Raw genomic sequence first — 13246 nt, 5'->3', positions numbered from 1 at the left:
TAAATTTACAGTTATATATAGGTACCCATAAAACATGCGTTTTTTTTAAGTGAGAGAAATTGAGTATTTTTCTGATGGAATTTGAGAGATTATGAGGGCCATCTATGAGGAAAAATGATTCAAAAGATATACTGACTCATGTTTGAAAACCCATAAATTAACCTTCGTCCTTTTGTAAAGTTCACATGAGACGTAAGAAATTTTTTTAATTAATAAAAATTCTCTGAAAAAGGGCTTAAGTGTTTAATTACTTGGGTTCATATAAGAAGTTGAGGTATTTTTAAAAGAAATGTCAAAGGTCAGGCAAATGGCTTTCACCATTTTGTTTCATCCAAAATACTGCCCTGCTTTTAGCTGCAAATGTAGATGACTTAGGCAGTGTTAAAGAAATTATGCAAATCCTAATTGCAAACAGTTTTCCTTTTAGCTTTTTTCCATTTAGACTAACTGTAGTAATTATTTGAAAACCTTTTCAAATCTTACACTTAATAAAAGGAAATTTTATGCAAACAATGAAAGAGAATTTCGAAGCAGTAAGTGAGGGTGATGCTGGGTTGCCTTCAGGGGCTAGTCAAGCTAGAGGAGTTTATTTCTGATCTCCATACTTTCAGTATCATGATCTACCAAGGTCTTGGCAGCTCTACAGAGAATAGCAAAGGGAGTGAAGACTAGTTCCTACTAACATATTTGAGGTACAGGTGTGAAGGAGGGTGGGTCACATTTCACTGAGTGGCTTATGTGGTCATTTCTCCAGCTTTGTAGGTGTACTAGGCAAAATAGAATAGTGGCTAAGAAGGATTACAGAAACTGGAGTCAGACTTCTTGCATCCAGATCCCAGGTCTGCACTTTGCTGCTGTGTGACCTCACCTCTCTAAACCTCAGTTTCCCTATCTGTACAAAGTGGGTAATATTAATACCTGCCTCATATGATTGGAGGATTTAGTGTGTTAATACATATGAAGGGAAGCCCTTATAACAGTCCCTGGCATAAAGCAAGGGCTATGCACCCATTATTATTACAAGGGCTATTACTTTTAAAATGTGAACTAGGCCAAGTGCAGTGGCTCCCACCTGTAAGCCAACATTCGGGAGGCTTTGGGAAATAGAAGCAGGAGGATTGCTTGAGGCCAGGCCAGGAGTTCAAGACCAGTGTGGGCAGCATAGCAAGACCCTGTCTCTACAAATACATTTTAAAAAGTTAGAGGGGCAGTAATGTGTGGCTTCAGAGCCAGGTTGTTCTGGGTACAGTGACAGGCTCCCCATCATGGGCTGTGTGACTTTGGGACAAGTTACTTAAACTCTGTAAGCCTCTATTGTCTTCATCTGTAAAATGAAGATAATAATAAAATTCACTTCACAACTTCTTATGAGGCCTCAATCATCCTGTGAGGATTAAATGAGATTAAGCATGTGGAAAGTATTTGGCATTAGCATCTGACACACAGTACCTGGTAACGGAGAATAGGGTCTCTCAACCTTATCACTGGGAACATTTTGGGTCAGATAATTCATTGTTTGGGGGCTATTGTAGTCCTGTGCACTATAGGATGTTTAATAACATCCCTGTCCTCATCCACTAGATGCCAGTAGCATCCCTTCTCCTCCCCACCACCACCCTAGCTGTCACAACCAAACATATCTCCAGGCATTGCCAAGTGTCTCCTAGGAGTAGGGGAAATTTGCCCTTGGTTGAGAATGAACACTGTAGTAAGGGTAAGGCTGAGGGAGAGGAAGTTTACTGGGAAACAGGACCAGCCACGTGTGATTTTCCTCTTTGATGAAGCTGGCCTGTTGTCAATGGGAAAATGAAAGGGAAGGGATAAAGTCAGAGGAAGTAACTATTGTGTCCAGTTCCTCCTAAATCCTGGGGGGGTGGGGGGGGCTCTTTAGAGGTCTGTAGTTACAGAGTCTAGGGATTCTTCAGGTGCTTCAGAGCTCTATGTCTTTCACTAGATTTCCTCCCAATTCATGGGAGCCTCCTGAGCCCCGCTACCTTGGTTTCAGAGCGCATACCTTGTTAGAGGAAGGCCTGTGAAATAAGACCTGTATCTTTTGTTTCAGTTAACAAAGCGCATTGCAGGAGTGAAACTGCTAGCCTCAGTCTTAAATCTTGGAAGCAGGTAAGGAAATCAGGGCTATGTCTTACATTTCAGCCTGTTTTTATTTGGTCTTGCTTCCTCTTATTAGTGGGCCTTTCTGGTTATTCCAACTGAAATGAAGATAAAATGATTTAAGGATTAGAATGGCAGGAAACAGAGTAAAATGGTTTTGCCATATATTTAACAAATATTAATCAGGAGTTTATCATAGGCCAGGCACTCTTCAGAAGGTTTGGGATACATCTGGGGACAAAACAGGTAAAACTACCCCCCTCCTTCATAAAAATTAGCTAATCAAATGTTTGGAGTAGTACTAGCCCTATTGAACAAGGATGTGCGTATGGGCTAAGATTGATCTCAAACCCTATTGACTCCAATTTCCTCTTTCACATCCATTCTGCTACCAATTTTCCTTCTCCTCCAGACTTCCTGCCCTTAATTTGCTGTACTATGGAACAGAAATGCAATAGGTGAGCTGAATATAGCTTTTTGAATGTTACTCTTAATCTTCTTTCTGTCAGTTGTAGGCTTGAAAGATGAAAAAGAGCCATCCTATCTTGATCAAAAGAGATGTTTGCTCCCAGGTTAAAAGCCTGGTCTTTATGCCATAGGCTCCAGGGTGCTTGAAATCTCTATGATTCTCACAATCACAGTTTTGGGGATGACAAATACTAGTGAACCTTCCCCCTTTCCCACCTTTGTTGCACAGCACATATAGGTGAGCCACCCCTTGGACTGTTTTCTGCCCAAACTTTCTCTGCTTCAGTGTTTCTGTGGCCACATAAAAAAGTTTTGACAGAACAAAATTCAACTCCAGTTAACAGGCCAAACTCTGAGGCTAGGATTCTAGATATGTTGGCACATTAGTCTCCAAGGAATAGCACATATTCTTGTGGAGAATGCTCCATTATTTTGGATCAAAAGGTTGTCTACTTCTCTGTGAGCTAAGTATTGAATATAAGTGGGAGCTAGATTGAAAAAGAAAAAGATGATTATGAAACAGAACTTAGTGCCATCACTAGATCTCCTGTTTGTAGGAACAGTTCCTGGGGATTCATCGTCAGTGTGCCAAGCAGTTATGGGTTGCATTTCAAAAGAAACTTAAGGCAGGAGACATACTTGGACCCCAAGTTTAGGAGTGGAAAGAAATGAGAGACTAACAGGTGTTTGATTTTGTGTTGCTTTCCAGCTTCTTGGCTTTTTACTTTGGCATTTATTTTATGACAATATTTACCTACCATAATGTGTAACCTACTATAGAGAGAAGTTTTCCTTTTTAAACTCATATAGAACACTGAATTAAAAGGTATTAATGAAATTTATCATTCCATATTGCCCCTGACATATAAAGCACAGTTTCTACCATCAAAAGGGTTATTAGCTGGCTTGGAAAGATTTGAAAATCATACTGAGACATAGATTTATAGTTCTGTAAGTCAGTTTAAAAATATTATGTGGTCTTTGCATGTTCTCACTCATAGGTGGGAATTGAACAATAAGAACACTTGGACACAGGGTGGGGAACATCACACACTGGGGCCTGTCATGGGGTGGGGGGAGGGGGGAGGGATAGCATTAGGAGATATACCTAATGTAAATGATGAGTTAATGGGTGCAGCAAACCAACATAGCACATGTATACATATGTAACAAACCTGCACGTTGTGCACATGTACCCTAGAACTTAAAGTATAAAAAAAATTCATCATCTAAAAAAAAATTACGTGGTCTTGCAGTCTTAGCATCTAGTAATTAACCACATATGGCCATTCAAGCAGTCATTGAACTTGGTCCACAAATGTGCAATACTTGGGATTATTTCCTGCAAACTTAATTAAGGGAAAGCAAGTTTAGACAGTCTGTAGAGGAGGAAAATGTGTATCTTCTGAGCCTTTTTTGTTCTGTGACTCATCTAATATTTCTTCTCCTGAATCTTTAAGAAGTCAAGCTTTACTTAGCTCTTTGCAGCAAAGCCAAGTGGTCTAGGTAAAGCTTATACAAGATGATAGGCCGTGGTGAGTAGAGAGGGTATAAAGGGTTGTGCTCCCTGTGGGGAAGGGGCAAGTCACATTTTCAAGCGAAACAGAAATTTGCTGCAGTAATTACCCTTTATCATTAATGACAGGCAATTGCCATAGCAACTGGCTGCCACCTGTCTCTCACATACCAGCTCTGCATGCTCTGAAACAAAATAGGAGCACGCTGCCTAGTCAGTTGTGGAGCCACAAGTCTGAAGAAGGGATGGAACTCTGTATCGATTTTAAGATTCAGCTAGTGCCATGCATGGTTCTTTGTGTTCGTGGAATAGTAAATAACAACACAATGTAAGAAAAATGATTTTTTAAAAGAAAACAAATGAACAGTGACCCAGGATAGTGTAATGGTTAAAAGTACAGCTCTGGGTCAGAAGAAAGCAGAGTTTGAACCCTAGCTTCTCCGCTTACTGGCTGAGTGACCCTGGACAAATTGCTTAACCTCCCTAAGCATCATGAGGTCAAACTCATAGGCTGTTGAAAGGATTAAGCTGGATAATGTTTGTTAAGCACTTAGCCCAAAATGAGCACTCCATCAGTGGTAGCCGAAAATGTTTGCTGCCTGGCAGCAAGGTGCACTGGGCACATGGCAAGGGCATGATACATAGTTCTTGTTGACTTAGTGAATTAGATCACTAGTAACCATTACTCAGGGAATTCAGGTCTCCAAGTTACATGCTGTACAAGCTCTCTCTCTACTTCACTTTTTATGTATGTAGGTGCACAGAGGCATATAGAGACAGCCTTTGAGTGATGTAATTTTGATTTTCTCCACATTTTAGAAATGTGTTCTCAATACCAAAGACTTCAGCAGGTCATTTACTCTTTCTAATGACACTCTGTGTAGACAAATCTCAGTGACAGCTGAAATTAGTTTTTCTTTTGAATCTTCTTGATTATGTCTCCAAACTCTTTAGCACTCTTCTTACCCCCTGAGTCTTGGCACTGTGCTAAGGCCAATTAGAGACGTTAACCACTCGGTGCCTACAGTAGAGGCATTTTTTGTTTTTTTTTTTGGTCTTCAGGGTGGTGAGAACATGCCAGATTTTCTTTTTCTTTGACCTCTATGCCAAAGAAAATGCTTAGTAACTAGGACTGGTGTTATAAGTTGTTCACACCCCTTTCCCTAATATTTATCATATGATGGGAAAATAAATTAGGATTTTTCCAATCCTAAACTGTATTGCAGCACATAATCTAAAAATCATAAACATTTAGCTAATAATTGTCTGAATGCTATTCTAGACATCAATCCCCTATACCAGAACTACGGTCATCTTTGGTACCTCCTCCATCATCTAGCATATTTGAATTGTGCAATTGTCCCCTCTTAAACAGCCTTCTGCTCTCTGGTCTTCTGTTTGAATTCACTGCTTTTTCTCAGTCCAGGCCTTACTGTCTCCCCCCCTGAATTGCTACAACAGCCCACTAGCTGGTCTTTTCCTCTGCTGTTCATTTTCCACACTTCAGTCAGCATGATTTTATAAAATGCTAATGTAATCATGTTACTAAAAAAGAAGTTTTAGTGGGTTTTCATAACCTCCATGATAAAGATCTTCAGCCATCTGCTTCTGCTCACCTTTCTAGTCACATCTTCTGAAGTGATGACTTTTCTCCAGGGATACCAGCCTACACCAGGCCATTCCATGCTTCTTGTTTTCATCTAGGCTTTCTTCTATGTGAAACACCCTTCATTCTTACTCACTTTTCCAAGTCCTACACAGGCATTATCTTCTGTTTGAAGATTTTCCATTTACCTATTCTCTAAATACCTCCCTCCTTTGTTACAGTTCACAGGTTGATCATAATTCCATTGTCTTAAACAATATTTAATTCTTCCCTATTAGACTACTTGTGTCTTACGGTAAGGTCTGGGTCTCACTCATTTACGATACCCTTAGTGTCTGATAACATAGTAAGTCCTTAAAATTTTGTTGACGTGAAACACATTTTTAACATTTCTATAAATAACATGGTCTTTTTATGTATTGTGCTAATAGAGGAACTTTATTGGAGCCATGTTTTTCTATCATTCATGGATTGCCATACAGGATTCACAGAATTGTTGGCTTGCTGCATCCTACTTTGAAAAATAAGTGATGACAGAATTCTCTGCCTCTCATAACTAAGATTATTTTTAATACCTGATAAATACAAAAACTGCTCACATAATGTTAAAAAAATTAGAATATAAAATTATATATTTATAATAACCAAACTTAGTTAAAAAAAAAACACCAACAAGAATATATTATGAAGCTTAGAAGAAAAGACATACAATGTCACTGGTGTTTACTTGTGGGTGGAAGGATTATGGATAATTTTTATTTTCTTGTACGTTTTTGCATATTCCAAATTCTTTACAAAGACCGTGAATTTTATAATTAGAACGAATTTGTTCACAGTAATTGGGGTGGATTTTATTTTTCTTCAGAAGGCTTAGCTAAATTCGCTCACTCTTGTTACTTAGCAAAGAAGGTAGGGAATTGATTATTTAGCCATCTTCTAAACACTTTCCCTTTGCTATAGGATTTAAAGTTAACTCAGGAAGGTAGGCTGAAGTCACTATTTCCACTAGATGTCACCAAACTACTGGCAATAGTAGCTCAAATGTTCTGTGCATATTCAGCTTTTAGAAACATTTAAACCCCATTATTCAGTATTCCTCGTTATCACACAAAGCATTTAAAATTTGAAGAATTAGTAAGAACATGCATATTACATAAGGTTCTGGCCCTTTATATAACAAGTGAAGGCTTATATGGATTCTTTGACTTTATGTAATCCATATTTTATTAGCTTCTTAATATAAATGTGAGGAGAAAATTAATATCAGGGGCCCTGTTTAAAATGTTTAAAAATTATTTCCAGATGATTTTCAGCTCTCCTTTTATATAATACGTGGAGCAAAAAAAGGACAGAATCCTGCAACTCCTTTCTGAACAATATTTTTTAGCCTAATATAGCTTTCATCATTGAATGTCTTTTAGTCATGGTTAATGAATAAAAATCTCTTATAGTATTGGGATGATTTTCAGGACATTTTAATTTATTACAGTAAAGCTGTTTATAGTTCATTTTATATGTCAGAAAGCAAAGCAAATAACTTTTCCTTGAGGATGAAATAGGTTTCTTTTCTCTAATCTAACAAAGGGCAGCTAAGAGAGCCATGTTTCTTTAAATGTATGAACCTGTTTACCGTGTAGATTAAAAATCGGTCTTTTTTTTATGATTGGCTCAGTTAATAACTAGAGTGAGGGGTTAGAGGAAGCTTCTTTCCAATCATTTTGGCATACCAATGAAAACGATTGGCCAGTCAAAAGACATTTAAATTAGGCAGTGGGCTCTTGGAAATAAATCTTTGTACTATATTCTACATTATTGCTCTCTACTGTGGTGTTTGGTTTTTTAAGATGTGTGGTACTATTTTTCTTAAACTTCACACGGGACAAGACATAACAACAGTTTGTAAACAAAAATCTGACTAAATTTTTTAGATTGTTTCTTTTTCTAAAATTTTTTTTTCAATTGCTACCCTTTCAAAATAGCAGATGCTATTAAATAATTCGTGTTCACAGGATTTATGATTAAAATGCCTAATTTTAAATTTCTTCTGTCCTTTTAGATGGCTGTTATAACATATTCTCAGTATAAAAACTCAAAAATAATAGAGAGCATTACAGATGATAACCATGGGTTTACTTATGAGAAAATAGTCACTCTTCGTTCAGAAACAATGAAGACCAAACCAAATCAGCAAGCTCCCATCAGCATCCACATATCTTAGGTAATTTCTGCAACATTTTTAAACAGAGGAAGATAAATGACATTGATCATCACATTTCAAATGTTATCAACCCAAAACAAATCAATCTGCATTTCATCAGGTATCTTAACTTCCATGAACTAGAGAATGTTGGGGTTGCCATTATAAATCTCATCTTACTTTGCTTGGTGGAAAAACCATGAATTATAAGCACTATATAGATACCATGGAAGGCAGAATAACTTCAGTATTATGGGATTCTAGCTGCTGCAAGTATTCATCAGTTACAACCGGAAATTTCTGTGGTTTGTGTCCTAAACACTGTTTTGCTTGTACAATTCCATCATATAAAGAAATCAGATCTGTGTTAGATCCTCTTGCAATATTTTAGTATGTAATTGCAATTGAGTTCTGCTGCCCCAAGCATCTCTTTCAAATTTCTTTACCTGAATCTTTCATATGAAATATTCATCTGAGTCACTCTGATATGGTGACAAGCCTCAGTTGTGAAGTGGAAAAGCCATTTTTGGATGTTCCTTTCCAGATATCCGGATTTGCTTCTTCATAGTACTTGAAAGATGAATAGCCTCCATCAGCTACATACAAGGCCTGATCAGCTCACCCCCTTGACACGTTTTAAAGTGTTATTATTCAATGCCTTCCTTTTCTGTGGCCACGAAAACTCCTCTATTTTAACTCCAAAGCATAGTGCATTTATTCCAATTACGTTACTTTTGTATTCACCATCTCTTTGCTGCAAATGATTATTGCAACTGTAGGTGGAGACAGGATTTTTACTAGTCGGCTCTCATCCATGAAATTACTTAGGCCCCTCAGAGTCTAAAACTGCAACTTCACATCTTTTGAAATAAAAGTTCATTTTAAGGTGGTTTAATGTCTTTAAAGTTATCTGTGGTAATTTGCTGCAGTTGTTTAACTTCCTGTGTTTTAATGAATGCTCCAGGGCAAACTTGATGTGAGGGGTTAGTTTTTAGAAATAAAAGATATTATTATCCACTCAATTTGGTAAAAAAAGAAGTCCGGCACTAAATTTTATATTATGGTTTGCTTTGGGAATTAGCCATGAAAATTTGCTCAGCTCATTGCTAAAGGATATTGAAACACATTTCTCGCCGACATGGTGTCATCTGTAGTGTGGACACAGCCTTCACGCTGACAAATACTGCATGAATGCCTGTTGGAGCCAGTAGGCACTCCTGATGATTAACTATAAAAATGCTTTTGACTCTGGTTGCTGACAGGAATGACAATGCTTTGGCCAGACTGGCCTCCTTCTGGACACCAAAGGATGTTCCAGTCTTGGTTTTACCATCTGGTTTCAATACAAGCCAGGAGCAATGAATAGATGTCTTTTAAAGAGGCAGCAATATACTAATTATTCTGGCTGTATAATCTTTCTTTGATAAGTGAAAAAAGTATACTTAGGCCTGGAGAACAACACAATGGCTTCTGAAATTCTAATTTTTAGGATAGATAAAGGTGTTTTGAGCATCTCATAAGGCAAGGGGATCTGATGGTGTGAGTCCCAAATAAACCTTATATGGAAACGACAGTTAAATGCATGAGCTTGTATTATGGCATTGGTTTAGTGTCTGAAGGAAGACCAAGCATGCATTTTATAGGAAACATGTCCTTCTAAGCAAATCTAAATCTATCTAGTCAGTGGGTACAAGAATTCTTAGCCTTGTAAATCATAGTGAAAGCAGCAACAATGATATTTATTGATGCTTTATAATTTCCAAAAGGCATTTAACTGGATTGTTTCCTTTGATCTTCACAAAAATCTTGAACAATAGGATAAATAGATATTTTTATACCTTCAATTTACATACAAGGAATAAGTCAGAGAGATGAAATAACTTATTCAAGGTCACACAGCAAGTGTCAGGGAACAGGGGTTGGGTGGGGGGAGTGAAGGAACGCTAACTCTGGGAACTTGTCGCCAAAGCCAGTGTACTTTCTACTACCTCACACTGCTGCATTTCCTTCCAGCAGCATTCTCGTGGTACAAGGACAGTTAGAGTGATTCCATGACTACAAATTCAAGAATATAATATTGCCTTATTCTTCATGTTACTTGCCATCATTTTATATAGAATGGTTTTTATATCTGAGTCTCAAATACCATGGACTATTTGTTTTACCAATACGATGATGAGAACTTGAATTGTGTAGGTATATGGATGGCATAGACTAGAATTGATTTGGGTGTGAAAGTGTGGAGAATGCCTGGTGCACTGGGGTCTTGAAAGGGCTTATTTGTAGAGTAGTGTTGCCTGAACAATGCTTGGGACAAATCTCAACATTTCTCTGTCCCAGAGTTGCCTCTTTTCTTATTCCTGTCTGTTATATCTTACATCTTTAATGTAAACTGAATGGTACTTTCATAAAAAGGAGAGAGTAATGACAAAGGCAAAGCTATCTGAGCAAAAATGTTTTCTTTGATGAGACATTTGGCTAATATCTGGGTTAAATGATTTCCTGATTATTACTATAAAAATAAAGCAGGGGCATAATGAAAACACTGGAATCCCAGCCAACAGTGAACTAAAACTGACCTATACTGCCCTAATTTGTTGAACCATAATTAGATCTCTCTAGAATATTCTTTTAAAACTTAGCTATGGTAGGGGATAAAAATAATATCTTTTTCCTCACCCACCACAAGGCTTATGGCTGAGAGGCCTCTATAACCAAAGATGGGTTAATGAGAGAAAAGCATACACATTTATTTAATATAAGCTTCATGTGATACAAGCGCCTTCAGAAACGAAGACCCAAAGAAACAGGAAACGCGGTGCATTTTTATGGATAGTCATGCAAAAGTGTGATTGGAGGATGAAGGATAAGACCTAATAATAATAAACTGGGGGGAATTATCAAGGCCTGTTCAGATTCTTTTATGTGTCTCTGTGTCTTCAGGCATTTATTTCCTCTTGGTATAGGGAGGACCCCTTTGGAATGGGGGTCTCATGACCTACTTCAGGAGAAGATCAGCTAGGTTTTATGGCTTGCACTGGGGGAGAAGAGAGGAGGGGGAGTCCAGTTTCTATGCTCCATTTCAGGGGAGGGCGGACAGGAGGTCAGAGAGACTGTCCTGCTTCTGCTGTTTTCCTAAATGCCAAGGTGCTAGATTTTGGAGTACCCTATCCTGAACCCTGTGACTACACAGAGAATCAAAGTTTCTCAAAGCCTGTTTGAATGTTGTCAAGTATAGATTTACATGTATACATCATAATATAATATACACACAGATATACATACATATTTACTCACATTTATATGTTTTTAGATTGCAAAGCAAAGCAAATCTGAGGTAAGCATTAAAGTGTTTTTTGAGCAAGTTGAATCAAAATATAATTTTCTTTTAACTCAAGTCTCTGCTGTTTTAAATGGGCATTTTTATTTGCCAATTTTAAGATGTTGCATCTGAAGAAAGCCTCATTCCCTCTGGAGGTCACAGGCAATAACTGGCACCCTGTGATTTGGAGGAGTTTAGCCTCTCAAGCAATTGCCTTTATAGTCAAAAACAAGTTGAGTGTCCGAAATAAAAAGGGTCATTTTAAAGAGATTCTTCTAAACTTGTTGGGAAGTCTTGATACAGAGCAACATTTACTCCTCTCTTGGGGAGCAGAGAGGGAGGATGGGGACCTGTCTCACAGCCGAATCACCTGGACAGAGCCAGGAGACCTGTCTGGTGACAGACACCAAAGCCTGGTCTCTCTCACATCTGCATTTCTCTAACCAGATCAGGGAACTCACTGAATCTCTTCTTGTGGCTGACAGTCTGTAAAACCTGATCTCTTCATCTGTTGTGGCACTAGGTTAACAGTTGGGCTCCTTGGGCCTCCCTCTCACTATGAAATCTCACCTTTCGCCACCTTCACCACCACATGGTTTCCTGACTATGCCAGTCATTCCTGATCTGATCATCAGTTCCGATCACTTGGTAATACTGTTCTGCTGTCTTGTAACACTCACTGCATTTTCTCTTTATGCAAATCCTTCCCATCTTTTAGAGAACAGGTTTTGCTGTCAACCAGACCTTGGATGGAGTCCCACTTATTTTGCTTACCAGCTATGACCTTGGGAAAAATACCCTGTGTCAGTAAATGAGAATAATAATACATAACTATTGGGTTGTTTTGAAGATTGAATAAAATAATTCTTGTAAAGTATTTAGTACAATTAACACATAGTAAATAATCAGTGAATGTTTTTATTTCAGAACTGAGGTTAAACCATGACCACTCCTCGAGGCCTTCCCTGGAGATTCGGGCTCATAGATTCCTCTTTCTCTGAATTCTAAAGTACTTATGGAAGATTCAGCAGATAATTTTTAATGAATTAAATTTTAATACATCAAATTACTTCATAATAAAATTTACTAAATGATAATAAAATTTAATAAAATTTACTAAATGATAATAAAATTTAATAAAATTTACTAAATAATACTAAAATTTAATAAAATTTACTAAAATTTAATAAAATTTTCAGTGTTCTCCAGAGTTGTTACACATGTGTTAGTTTTCTTTCCCTGATTATACATGTGTGTTAGTTTTCTTTCCCTGATTACACTATAAATTCATTGAGATTATGAATCATTGTTTATTTATTTTTTGGAGACAGAGTCTTGCTCTATCACCCAGGCTGGAGTGTAGTGGCGTGATCATGACTTACTGCAGCTTTGACCTCTCAGGCTCAAGCCATTTTCCTGCCTCAATCTCCAGAGTAGCTGGGACTACAGGTGTGTGCAATCATACCTGGCTAATTTTTTAAATTTTTGGTAGAGATGAGGTCTCCCTATGTTGCCCAGGCTGGTCTCAAACTCTCAGGCTCAACGAATCCTCCCACCTCAGCCTCCCAAAGTGCTGGGATTACAGGCGTGAGCCACTACACCCAGGTGAATCATGATTTATATTTTCACTATATACTCTGTAACAAATATGCTGGTATATAATCATGTCTTCAACAAATTATTGTTTACTATTTAAAAAGACATAGGAATGTGCCACAGGAATTTGTCATAGGAATATGTGAGCTAGCAGGCCAATTCAGATGCACAGAGATAGAGACTGGGGGGTAAAGATGCGGTGAGGGTAGAGAGGGAAAGAGAAGGGAAATGATTTACCACCTGTATTTTGTAACAGGCACTCTGCTAAGTCATCTAATATATTACTCCCAACAACTATACCCTATTTTATATAAGACAAAAGTGATGCGATAGCATCTCTGTTTTCTCATCTGAGGCTCAGGGTAGTTGGGTAATTGGAAACCATTCTGAGAAAAGCTGGATATAGAACTATATCCAGAACTAACTACA

At 37.8% G+C, this 13246-nt stretch overlaps 1 long non-coding RNA gene across 2 annotated transcripts in view; it reads left to right on the top strand.

The window, feature by feature from the left end:
- The window catches only part of LOC129049739 (uncharacterized), a 59382-nt gene extending 47009 nt beyond the window's left edge, over positions 1–12373 (top strand). Inside the window, exon 4 of one of the 2 annotated variants that reach the window (XR_008513029.2) lies at positions 12149–12373. This is a non-coding gene — a long non-coding RNA (uncharacterized LOC129049739). The remainder of the gene's footprint in view (positions 1–12148) is intronic. The other variant, XR_008513028.2, reaches the window with a different exon arrangement.
- The last annotated feature ends 873 nt before the right edge of the window (positions 12374–13246 follow it).

This window comes from Pongo abelii, chromosome 15 (genome assembly GCF_028885655.2).
Source record: "Pongo abelii isolate AG06213 chromosome 15, NHGRI_mPonAbe1-v2.0_pri, whole genome shotgun sequence".
In the NCBI taxonomy this organism is placed as follows: domain Eukaryota; kingdom Metazoa; phylum Chordata; class Mammalia; order Primates; family Hominidae; genus Pongo; species Pongo abelii.
This window is presented reverse-complemented; position numbering and strand designations above follow the sequence as displayed.